Source organism: Neomonachus schauinslandi, chromosome 5 (assembly GCF_002201575.2).
Source record: "Neomonachus schauinslandi chromosome 5, ASM220157v2, whole genome shotgun sequence".
NCBI classification, from domain to species: domain Eukaryota; kingdom Metazoa; phylum Chordata; class Mammalia; order Carnivora; family Phocidae; genus Neomonachus; species Neomonachus schauinslandi.
In genome coordinates this window covers 130,186,386-130,199,552 of record NC_058407.1, presented here as the reverse complement: position 1 = coordinate 130,199,552, position 13,167 = coordinate 130,186,386, and positions in this window count along the sequence as shown.

The window sequence follows — 13,167 nt, the reverse complement described above, 5'->3', positions numbered from 1 at the left end:
GCTTTCATGGCACAATTTCAAAAGCCAAACACCTCTCAGTTAGTCACTAAGTTAATAACAACACAAGGACTGTTAAAGATGCACCAAGCTCGCTGGAACTGGAATTACAACAGAGCAACTTCTTGCTGTGCCCAGGGGCAAAAGCTGAACAAACAAGCACTTCCAGCTGGATCAGAACTGGGGAGAGCCACCACCTGCCACAGCTGAACATGGGCTTCAGGGAGACCTGGACCTGAGGGCGCCCGCGGACGGGACGCCATGGCGAATGTCTTTTGACGTGCTAACAAATCCCTTTTCTGCGCAGCACTGCTTTAGGGTGGGGGGACAGGGGACTCCTTCTTCCACCTGGCTTTGGAAGAGCCCCGTTTCTTTGATTTCCTCCCTCAACGGCATCTACGCGAATGGCAAAAGTTCTGCCTGGTGTCGGGCTGGAGGATAAGCCACAAAATATTCCACCTACTTCCAACCCGATACCCTTCTTCCTCCCCACCCCTCATCCCTGCCCGACGGGGATGTTCATCGGTGCCTTGGTGTCGGCTTTGCACACAGAAAAGAAATACACATGGTACGAAGTTGAGAGCAATCTCATTTTTACCAGGAACATTTCAAAAAGTCATTGTATTTAGACTCGGTAACTGGCCCTTCTCTGAAGCCAGTGCCAGAAAAATTATACATTTAATAATCATTTATTAATTATACATTAAATAATCATTTATTGGCGTTTCTGACCGAACTTTTCTTTATAGGTGTGTAAATGTGTTATCGAGGATATTTTGGCATTTGCCAAAGACCCGAGTTTGTACCTTCAGTTAAAGAGACCCGCTACACTTTTTTTTTTTTCCTTTTGCTTTCTTGAAAGCAAAAGAAACGGTTTACTTGACAGGTGCTCTGGATTTGGGGGCTAAGTCTTTGACTGAATTTATTTTGCTTGAGGTTGTTTGTAAAACTCTAAAATTCCAGTGACAAGATTTTTTTTTTTTTTCCTCTTCCCCTCCACTGGGGTCATGGCTTGTCCAACGTTTTACGTGGATGTGACTATTTCATGTCCATTTCTCCTGAAGCATCATTTGTACATCATGGAAGATTTCTCTGACCGGAATTTAGCCATGATTCCAAACCCTGGCCGACGTATCTGGATTATGCAGAGGAACATTTTTGGGATCTCTGAGCCAGGGCCCAGTAACCTCATCAGATGATCCTGGTCGTCGGCAGGCTCGATGGAGAGAGCAGGTGTGTGTGGAGGAAGGCGGATGGGGACAGGGCCAGGGGGCCCTTGTCATGCCCGTCTCGGTACAAGGCAGCATCTAGTCAATCAGTTGTTCAGTTTTGCTTAGGTTAAACGCACATTTACCAAATACCTACGTGTGGATGCCACGCCAGGTGTCACATGCAAAAATGAATAAGACTCCCCTCTACCCTAGATGAGCTCACAGTCTGGTGACGAGAACAGACATGCAAAGAGACACTTTCCATGTAATGGTGTTGGGCACGGTATTCGAGGGGTTAAGAAAAGGCTTCCCGAAGAAGAATCCATTGCAGATGAACCAGGAAAGGCAGCAGGGGTCCATTGGTAGGAGCAGGCGTGGTGTGGGAGGGCAGCTGGGAATGAGGGAGGGTAGGCTGGGGGTGTGGGCTCATGAGGGACGCTGGTCTTCCAAGCCTGCCTCAGGAAATCGGGGCTCACCTTGATGTGTCCTGTTGGGACTGAGGCTCTCCCTAACCGCGCCCCCCCCACTGCCCCGCCTGTATTCTGAAGACTTGGAGCCCTCAACAGCTTCAACATAAGAGAAGAAACCAACCCAGTTTTGCGCATTCCATCTATTACCTGGCACATTTCAAAGAGCAATTCACCTACCAGAAAGTTTCAAAACTTGTTGCCTTTTCTTGGGGGAACTCTAAGAGATACTTTTGGATTTAATGAGGGGAAATAGAAATAATTTTATTAAATCCAAAGTATAACAGAACCCACCAGTGTTCTTGGGGCACTACCCCTATGCTGTGAATGAGGTCCATGTAGTTCCATAGATTTTTTTTTTAAACTTAAAAAAAATTGTAAATTAGAGCAGAAGCAGAGAAAACTGCACAAGCACGTATTACTTAGTGATTAATGAATTATAACGTGAACACTCTTGTAACCACACCCTGGTTAAGAAAGAGGCTTTTGCTGGGAGCCCCAGAGGCCCTTCCCATGCCCCTCACGCACCCCCTTCCACACCCTAAGAAGTAACCATTATTCTGTTTTGTATGGTAATCATTTCTGTGCTTTTCTTTATAGTTTTATCACCCAAATGGGCGTCCCTAATCACTAAAGTTTGACGTTGCCTTTTTTTTTTTTAATTTACAGATGTCTTTCAAACCGTGTGGAGGATTTAACAGCTCCTAGAGACGACTTTCACACGAACCCACAAAACAGAAAAGCACCAGTGGACACGTTTAGAAATGGTGCTGATGTGGTTCGTGCAGCAAGATGAGGTGAAGCTGGGAGGGCAGAATGGAGGGGGGGATCCTGGGGTGCAGGGGGATCTCCACCAAGCCTGGGAGGGGTAGCTGATCTGCTTTCAGTCCTGCCCACCCCCTGCACACCGTTGGTGCACAACGAAGGGGGAGAGGCTCCTACCGCAAGGACCCGGCAGGAAGGGGCCCCTGGAAGCCCAGGGCTCAGAAGGAACCTGTCACACCATGACACTTGGCACTTTCAGTCTGAGACCTTTCCTTAACAACCACAGAGGCTGTAGACTGTGGGGAGAGACTTAGAAAGTGCCAGCGCTCATACCCAAGCCGTCACCGTTCTTGCTGAAGAGGCGATTTAGAAACAGGAGGGTGAATGAGGGAACATGAGACGAAAGAGAAGGAAGACACCAGACGGGCGTCATGGGGGGCTGGTGGCTCTGACCCAAGTCCAGGGGATGGAAGTGAGGAGAGGATTTTGTAGAAGGGCAATTAGGACCAAGTTCTGCTCTTTTGGAGCCTGCGAAGTCTCGATGTTCGTTTTCTTTCCCTTAAAAAAAGAAGTTCCTGGCTGCAGCTGAGCTACATGGCACAGAAAAGGCGCGGCTGCAGAATGAGGGAGAAAGGAAAGCATGCGTCCCAGCACCAGGCTTGTATTCTTTCTGTGTGGGCAGAAGGTTTTTTTTTTTTTTTGATTTCATACATCATTAAAATGCTTCGGCATTTCCCCCCAAGTCAGCATGCCTTTATAAAGTTAATGAGGAAGGAAAACACTCAAGAGAAATAAAATTCTGATCATTTGTAGCAAGGGGCCGTACAAAGCAGGGGTTCAGGGGCTTTCTCTGTCAATCCTTTTTTTTTGGAGGCGTGGTTCCTTCCAGAAGCTTCATTTTTCCCAGAAGCGAGACCTTTCCAGGGTATGATCAAAAAAAGTCAGAGAAGGCCCGTTGACTCTGAGAGCACATCCTATCCTTTCTGTGGCCTTGGGCAAGGTGCTTCCCTGCTGGGTGCCTCAGTTTCCCTCTCTGTGCAATGAGATAATAATACTTAATGACTTCACCATGCTGAGGTAAGGATTAATTAGTTGATGTTTGTAAATGGCTTTGAAGCCAGAAAATGCTACAACAGAGCTAAGCATTATTATTAATAATACATTTCGACTGAGTTAATAATTGCATTTGCCATCTCAAATTTTCCTGACACTTTCAACTGGTGAACTTATTTTTCGGCTTCGCTCATTAAAAAGAAATAAAAAGTAATGCCGCTGGCAGAAGTGGCTCTGGTCTTCTTTGCAAAGAGGAGCACGTATTTGACACGGTTCAAAGAATCTGGGTTCCACAGGGACTCCGTAGGAGATCCTGGAAAACATCAGATGCAGTGCAAGGGGCCATGACCGGAAAGCAGTTTTAAAAATGAAGAAAATGCCAGTAAAAAAATGTGCAAGGTGAGAAGTAAGCAGATCTGGGGGGGGGGGGGGTGACCACTTTCCAGAGTTGATTCGATTCCTAGGCTTTGGACCTGACCACAGACTAGTTTATCTGCTGTCTGCCTTGGGTTGTTTTTTCTCTTTGGTCCCTTTTGCCGGCCTCCACCCCTTCCTGTGAAAGGTCACTTCAGGGTGTGTTGGTGGGTGTGGTGTGTGTGTATGTGTGTGTGTGTCTTGAAATCTCTTGTTAGATCCCTGGCCTGTCTCCTCCTTTTTTTTTTCTTTCTTTCTTTCTTTCTTTTTTAAAAAGATTTTATTTATTTATTTGACAGACACAGCGACAGAGGGAACACAAGCAGGGGGAGGAGGAGAGAGAGAAGCAGGCTTCCTGCCGAGCAGGGAGCCCGATGCGGGGCTCGATCCCAGGACCCTGGGATCATGACCCGAGCCGAAGGCAGACCCTTCACGACTGAGCCACCCAGGCACCTCTCACTTGCTTAAAATATTTTAATGTCATTGAGATAATGTTATTGCAAAGCCCCTGGTACATGGCAGGGGTTCAAGAAATATTTGTTGAATGGAGCTAGGCCTTTGAGTCTTCCTGAGTTCTTGAGGTTGGACATCCAGTAAAATGACATCATCATGGCCCAGGCCACGATGTGCCGCTTCCCCCAAAGGCCTGTGCTCCCACCCCAGCCTTTGGTGAGGTGTGCATTTTACATCTTTTCCCCAAAGAGGTCTTGTATTGGCTCGAAGGTGTCCAGACTTTAGTTCAGTGGTTTTCCAAATGAAGTCCCCACCAGCCACAGCAGCATGGCCTGGGGACTGGATAGAAATGCAGACTCTCAGGCCCCAGCCCTGAGTCAGAGGCTCTCGGTGGGGGCCCGAGAAGCCATGTCGCACCAAGCCCTCTAGCTGAGACGATGCAGCCTCCAGAGTGAGAAGCCAGGGTCTGCTTCAGTCCCCTCTTGATCGGAGACAAGCTCTAGGGACAGTTTATAGTTGTGCCACCGAGCAATGGAACAGACCAAGGGCCTTTACCCTGGAGGTAAAATTTTGCCTGGAAAAATCAGAGCGATCACCTTGCAATGGGCAGGGAAGTGAAAAGGACAGCGTAGGCTGCTTTTTTTGTTTTGTTTTTTTTTTTTTACATTGCCTTCTGGAACTCCTACTTTGCTTCTGGGCCCTCTTAAATCCCCCCAGATCCAGGAAGCCCACCCAGGCCACTCCGGGCGGGTCCTTCCCTCTGAATCTTCCTCGAGCCCTTATAAATCATGCTACTCACTTGAACACCTCTGCATGCCTGGCATTGTGAGTTCGCTGTAATTCGATGCTGCCTTGACTTCTCAGGTCAGCTGGACATTCCACGATGACAGATACACGCCCTCCTGTTTACTGTGTCTCACGGCGGCTCTCACGCGGCTGATTTATGTAGCGCATGCTCAGTGGAGGTTTGCAGGTTGATCCCCACCCCAACGCTGAGAATATGAGGCTGCTGTCCTTTCTAAACAGAGATGCTCGGGATCAGGAAGCAGGGCCACCGAGGAACAGAGAGCCTCGGAGGATCGTCCTCGCTCAGGCGAAGAGATTTGGGTGTTGAACATCAGGTTACTGGCTGCGTGGCAAGAATTTTGTGAGGGACTGAGGAAACTTCAGTCATCCAGCAGACTTTGAAGTATAAACATATTTTTAAAGGGCAGTGCTTACTATGTGTGAGGCACTGGAATGGTTTTTAAAAAATGATGCATGTGGGGAGCGCCTGGGCGGCTCGGTCAGTTAGCTCAGTCAGTTAAGCATCTGCCTTCGGCTCAGGTCATGATCCCAGGGTCCTGGGATCGAGTCCCCCATTGGGCTCCCTGGTCATCAGGGAGTCTGCTTCTCCCTCTCCCCCCTGCTCGTGCTCTCTCTAGCTCTCTAAATAACATCTTAAAAAGAAAATAAAAATAATATATGTAATCCTCATGGCAAAAAAAAAATAATATATGTAATCCTCATGACAACTCTGAAATTTACGTATTAATATCTCCAATTTTGTTAAACATTTGGTGTGAATTATGCCTCAAGCAGGCAATCAACAAAGATCTATTGAATGCTTGCCACATGCTAAGACTTTCTGAATCTTGCTTGCTGGCAACTAGAAGTCTTTGACTTTGGGAAAGGCTGTGATTTAATTGTGAGAACCCTTGGTTTCTTTCAGTAGATTCTAAAGTTGATTTGAGTAATTTGACTTTGAGTAATTCAAGCCTAAGGGCTTGATACTGCCCTCCGAGAAGGATAAGCAGGAACAGCAGTGACAGGACAAGCTTCCTTGCTCAGTATCCCATCTGCAGGACTCCCAGGTGCTCTACAACCTTGAACTGATAGACTGGGGATAACAGTAATTAGAATCTTCAAAGTACTTGGCAAACACTCATTAGCAGCTCTCAGGGAGGAAGACAGACAGAAGAGGAATATATGACATAGGATCATTCCCATTTTGCACACCTGCAAAATCGAGGCAGAAAAATTAGATGCTTTGCCTAACACCAGATTCTGAAAACTGAATTTAAAATGGGGGTGGCTTACTTTTCCATCAATTTGATAAGTCCCCAGAAAGACACAACTTTTCATTGTATGTCAGGGACTCTCAACCTCCATACTGCTGACATTTTCAGGGCAGATAATTTTTGGCACGTGTGTATGGTTGGGGGGGCTGTCCTGAGCACTGTAGGGGGTTTAGCAGCATCCTGGCCTCTACCCACTAGAGGCCCTCCTTTGCTCCCCCCAGCCCCAGTGATGACAATCCAAGACGTCCCCAGACACTGGGAAAACCACTCCAGTTGTGAACTATGCTTTTATGCTAAATACGTGAAATTAGCATTTTGTGTAAGACACTGCTCATAGTCATTATACTCTCATGGGCATTGACGCACAAACAGTGCCATCTCTGAGATATTCAAGTGCACACAGGATGGGTGGGAGAAGGTTCTAAACACAAAAGTTTATGGAATCTCCTGTAGTTGCGCTTCGATTGAGGACTGACTGAAAACAGCACACCTGCGACTCGCCACTGGAAGTTGGTTTCAGAGTCCTCAAGACACACGAGACGTCATGAACGTCTGCCCTCCAGACATCACGGCACCCCCCCACCCGCCAACACCGGCTCGGTTTGGAACCTCGTATGCCAAGAAGGCCGAGCATCCTGGATGGGCATGAGCATCTTCCTCCCTTCATCTCCGATAGGACCCATATCAAAAACTCATCTCATGATATCGGACATTCAGAAGTAAGCACCTGGGTTTGTGGGGTGACCTGGGGTGGGAGCCATGAATGGCAAGAGGCACAGAGTAAGAGCTTATCGCTGTAACAGCAGGTGGGCTAGAGGAAATATCTAGCTTTCAGGTGGGGGCGCTGCAAGGAGGCATGGTGCTTGTCGTCGCTGGTTAACATTTAGTTGAGCGTGTAAACTGAGGGACGGCTGCTGACGTTAACCTGCTGCTTAGCACAAAGTGGCATCTTCCTGGCGAGCATCTCTCTGTGGGTGCGAAGCTGCTTTGAGAAGCAGGAGGCTTTCCTATGAGGTCAGGAAGAACGAGGATCTCCCCTGGGGCCGGGGCCCTGCAGGGAATGTTTCTACCCAGGTGATTTTCCCCTCTTTCGCTTTTCTGTGTCTCCCGAGATCAGATCTAGACTAAACCCGCTCAGAAGGCCCCGTTCCCCAGTTCAAGGCACATTGCTGCTGGAGGCTGGTTTCTGTGGCATGCATGGGGTCTCGGGCATCTGGCGACTTGACCTCTCACCTTGGGTTTGTCCCCTCATTTGACTTCGTAGAGAGGAAAGGAAGAGTGGCCCTCATCAGCTCTTTCCTGTCTGGGACAGAAGACGTCATATGAATCTGGGAAACTGGAATCACATTTGGTGTGATTTGGAGGCCAGCTGGGTTTGGGGTGGGGGTGGGGGGAATCCAGAGTGAGGAGGATGACAGTTCTCAGCAGAAAGACATTCATGGTGCTAAAAGTGTTACCCGATCTGACTGCTCCAAGCACTTAGCGAATGTACCACACATTTCCAGTTTGCATCATATCAGGTCTCTGCAGTGAAAAGAAGGTAGGAATCATACCAGAAAAAAAAAAAAAAAACCCAAACAAAACCAGTGTGATGCAGATACACCTGACATGCTGTTCATGTTTAAAGGGTACAGCCTGGTGCATTTTGACATGTGTGTGAACCCATGAAACCGTCACCACACTCAAAATAGCGAACGTACCCCCTCAAGTTTCCTAATGTCCCTTTGAAGTCCTCCCTCCTCCCGCCCCCATCCTTAGGCAACCATGATTGACTTCCTGTCGCTGTAGATTAGCTAGCAATTTCTGCAGTTTTATGTAAATGGAATCATACAGCATTCTTCCACTCAGCACAATGATTTCGAGAAGCTAAAGAAGAAATTGAATTCTTCTGCCAGCCCTGAACCAACATTTCGGCATTGCTCCTGATTCTGAGTGGCACAGGAACCGGATTATAGATGAAGAAGAGATGTTCCTGTTACCTCGCAGGGCAGGCCATTTGGTCATCCATTCACCTGCTGATGGACCTTTGAGTTATTTCCAGTTTGGAGCTATTACAAATAAAGTTGCTATGAACATGCACATGCAAGTCTTTGTGTGGACATATGCTCTTCTTTGGGTAAATATTTTTATCTGGGTCAACACGCAGGAGTAGACTAAGTAGATCAAAAGGTGAGTATATGTTTAATCTTGTAAGAAACTGCCAAGCTGTTTTCCAGAGTGATTGTACCACCTTACATTCTCGTACTGCATCCTAGTCTTTTTTAGAGGGGAGAACATCGGAGAACCAACACTGTTGACCATATGCGAGGTAAGCAAAAATGCTTGTTGGGTTGGGGTGCGAGTACACACTGTCAACATCTATCTGGAAGTTCCTAGATGATGTCTGTTTGTAGCCACTAGAGCTCTAGCCAACTTTCCTGCTTGTTTCTCTTTCAGGAGGGAGTTGCATCTTCTGGTAGTTATTTGTGTAAGAAGAAATGGTCACCATAACCAGCAAATACCCCTAACACTTCTCTACAGTGAAGTATGTCTCTTAGAGAGGCAGATTTGAAAAAGAGTCAAATAATTTGACACTCATTTCCTTTTTTGAGACTGGGAAGTTGATCAAGTTGGATTATGCAGGCCCTGGTCCACATATTGGCTAACCAACACCCCCACCCCTGCTCCCCAGTTCCATACAGAGCAATAGATCCCTGACACCAGGGGAAAAAAGTCAAATAGCAGGTAAAATAGAATGAGACTTTCCCAAGTGATACCCTATGGAGCTATTTACATTTCCAAGGAAGCAGATAATCACAAAACCATGATTTGTCTTCCCATGGTATCCATCTGGCCTCAATGTGAAATGATATGATGTTACCGATTGTATCTTGTTGATTTCCAGCTCTGTTTGACTAAAACTCAGCGACCGTCCGTAGGAGGTTGAGTGAGGGCATCAGGACCGGGTCTGAACCCAAAACCCTGACTCACCCCTCACTGGTCAGCCCTTGTAGCAGAGATTCCAGCTGAACACACATGCCGAGCAAGGTCGGCTTGGATATGTGAGCGGAGCTGCCCCTGGGGCCAAGGGCTTTACAGGCGGTAAATGGAAGATGATTCTTTCTCCTCTTTTTCATGCATAGAGACAAGATAGGGGACTCCGCTCTCGTTCTGTGTTTTTCAAGGAAAAGAAGAAATAGAATTCTTCTGCCAACCCTGAACCAACATTTCGGCTTAGATCTTGATTCTGAGTGGCACAGGAACCAGATTATAGATAAAGAAGAGACGTTTCTGTTACCTTGCAGGGCAGGAAATGGGTTTTTGGTCCTGGGATTCCTCTTCTGAGTGTGTGGGCGTCATCATTTCCTGTTTCTTTTTTCTTTTTTTTTCTTTAAGGCCTTACATTTAGAAAATATATTTAATGCCCTGAATTTGTATTGTTACTCTGGTCAATTTTAATATCAAAGTCAAAATGAGGCTTTATTGGCTGAGTCTTGGAAAGAGCGTTTTGAATCTGCTCTTGTTTTAGCATATGGCAAATATACGATGCAAAACGTTCTTTCCTTGGAGGGGGTTAGCACTGTCAGGGCGTTCAATGTAGGGGACAGTTCTAACTGGCAGCTAAAGTCAACACACATTTTGACAGCTGTGGTTTTTTACTAATTCCACAAAGGGAGATAAATGATAGCGATCAAGCAATCATATTATTAGTATTTACTATCACCTTCATTTTTCATTCTAATCAAGGAACATTGGATTACATCCTTTGAAAATACCCCTTTTGTGGTCGGCACTATTTTGATCTGACTTTTTTTTTTTTTTAAGTATAACAATTCTTACTACATTTTCAATGCAAGGATGTGAGTTGGGAGAGTGATTTACAGCTATGGTTCCCATCAGTGTGTGGACAGCCTGTTAAAACACAGATCGCCCCGCCCCAATAACTTAATTCAGGAGGTCTGAAGTGAGGCCTGATAATGTGCTTTCCTAGCCAGTTTCTAGGTGGTGCTGATGCTGCTGGGCCAGGGACCATCCTTCGAGATGTCTAATATATAGAGAGTCATCCTGGGTGTTAGGGGTTCTAGGTTCTAGAATCCTATGTTGTGAAATTTGAATACTTGATTCCTTGGAGATTATTGAATCCAGGGGTCAGCAAGCAAACTTTTTCCAGTAAAGAGCCAGAGAGTAAATATTATAAGCTCTGTGGGCCAAATGGCTTCTGTCACAGCCACTCAACTCCACCATTGCAGTGGGGATGTAGATAAAGATGTAAGTAAACAAATGAGCATGGCAGTGTTCTAATAAAACTTTATTTACACAGACAGGCAGCAAGCCAGATTTGGCCCATGCAGTTTGCCACCCATGGGCTAGTCTACTTGCCACCTATAAAAAAAAGAAAGTGTGCTAATTATCTGTATTAGTTTGGTAGGGCTGCCATAGCAAATTACCGAAGACCGAAAGCTTAAACCACAGAAATTCATTCCTCACAGTTCCAGAGGCTGAAAGTCCAAGATTAAAGTGTCAGCAGGTTTGGTTTTCCCTGAGGCCTGTCTCCGTGGCTGGTAGATGGCTGCCTTCTCCCTGTGTCCTCATGCAGTCTTTCCTCTGTGTGTGTGTATCTCAGGAGTCTCTTTCTCTTCTTGCAAGGACACCAGTCAAACTGCATTGGGACCCACCCTAATGGCCTCATTTTAACTTAATTACCTCTTTAAAGGCCCTGTCTCCAAATACAGTCACATTCTGAGGTCCTGGGGGTTGAGAGCATCAGCAGAAGAATTCCGAGGGACAAGATTCCCTCCATCACGTTGTCTATTGCTATATAACAAATTATCCCCAAACATGGTGGCATAAGGCAATAAATCTGTGTTATATCACTGTCTTTGTGGGTTGTCAATCCAGGAGCAGCATAGCTGAGTGCTTTCTTCGCAAGAGTTTACTTAAGTAAAGGTACAATCGGGGAACAGCCTCATTGGAAGGCTCCGTCAGGGAAGGATCCAAGTTTACTCACTTGGTTCTTGGAAGGATTCTGTTCCTTGTGGGAGGTTGGACTGAGAATCACGGTTCCCTGATGGTTATGGAAGCCTTTCTCAGTTCTCATGGCACTGCTTCTCGCAGGGTGAGCAAGAGAACCTAATCTCGGGAATGGCATTCCATCATTTTTGCCCTATCCTCCTCGGTAGAAGCAGCTACAAGTCTAGTCTCACTCAGTGGGAGGGGATTGCATAGGGATGTAAACACCATTAGGGAACATCCTAGGTCCATCCTAGAGGTTGCTTTCCAGAGAAAGCCAGACACCTGATCTCTGATGCTACCCGGGTCTTAAAATTCCAAAATGTTATCTCTTTTCAGGTTCTTTCCAACCCTGTGCTATCTTGTTTTTCTCCTTATTGGTCTTTTTTGGCTATTCTGTTTAAGTTTAGAGAACTTAACTGTCTTCTCAGTATCTGATTAGCCCATGGAAAAGAGCGAACATTTTGGGTAGTTCTGAAGACTTGGCGATTATGGATTTGTGGCTCTCACCAATGTGGATATGAATTTGAATAAACTTTAACATTTAAATCGCTCTGTAAGTAAGATCATTAGCTAGATCAATTATTTTTAAGAGGAGGCCTTATTTACATGTAAATAATGTATTTGCCGATTACATATATATATAACTTATTAAAACAGATCCCTTGAACTCTAGTTGGCCAAACTGCTTAATCTTGCAGCAAACCCAGGATTTCTGTCTTTTTCTTTTTTTCTAAAGATTTGATTTATTTGACAGAGAGAGACAGAGCACACAAGCAGGGGGAGCGCAGGCAGAGGGAGAGGGAGAAACAGGCTTCCCGCTGAGCAGAGAGCCTGACCTGGGGCTTGATCCCAGGGTCCTGGGAACATGACCTGAGCTGAAGGCAGTTGCTCAACCAACTGAGCCACCCAGGCGCCCCTCCAGGATGTTTTTTAAAGGAAAAAAAATTTCATTTCTTTAAAAATTCTGGAAATCAATCTTCTTGTGAATATGGGTAGAACTTTTTGTTATTTAGACTAGGTTGGCATGATTTGATGATAGGTTTTTATTTTTTATTTATTTTTTAAAGATTTTATTTATTTATTTGAGAGAGAGAGAGAGCTAGAGAGAGAGAGCACAAGTAGGGTGAGGGGCAGAGGGAGAAGCAGACTCCCCACTGAGCAGGGAACCCAATGCGGGGCTCGATCCCAGGACTCTGGGATCATGGCCCGAGCTGAAGGCAGATGCTTAACCAACTGAGCCACCCAGGCACACCATGACTACAGGTTTTTAAAAATGAGAACTATAGGGGCACCTGGGTAGCTCAGTCAGTTAAGTGTCCAACTCTTGGTTTAGGCTCAGGCTGTGATCTCATGGGTCATGAGATTGAGCCCCATGAGGGGCTCCAAGCTCAGTGGGGAGTCTGCTTGGGATTCTCTCTCTCCCTCTGCCCCTCCCCCATGCTCTCTCTAAAATAAATAAAATCTTAAATAAAATGAGAACTATAGAAACAAATATTCTTGGTTTTGTTCTTGCTACTTTCTTGGTAGAAAAGATCTCTAGTCAGTGAATGTGCTTGATTTTGGAGGTGATCCCTGAAGGTGCATTTATAGTCACCTCATTCACAACAAACTTCAGCTCATTTCTTGAATTATCTGGGCAAGACCCTTCCTTCCTTGCTTCCTTTCTTTCTTTCCCTTTTTTCTTTCTTTCTTTCTTTCTTTCTTTCTTTCTTTCTTTCTTTCTTTCTTTCTTTCTTTCTTTCTTTCTTTCTTTCT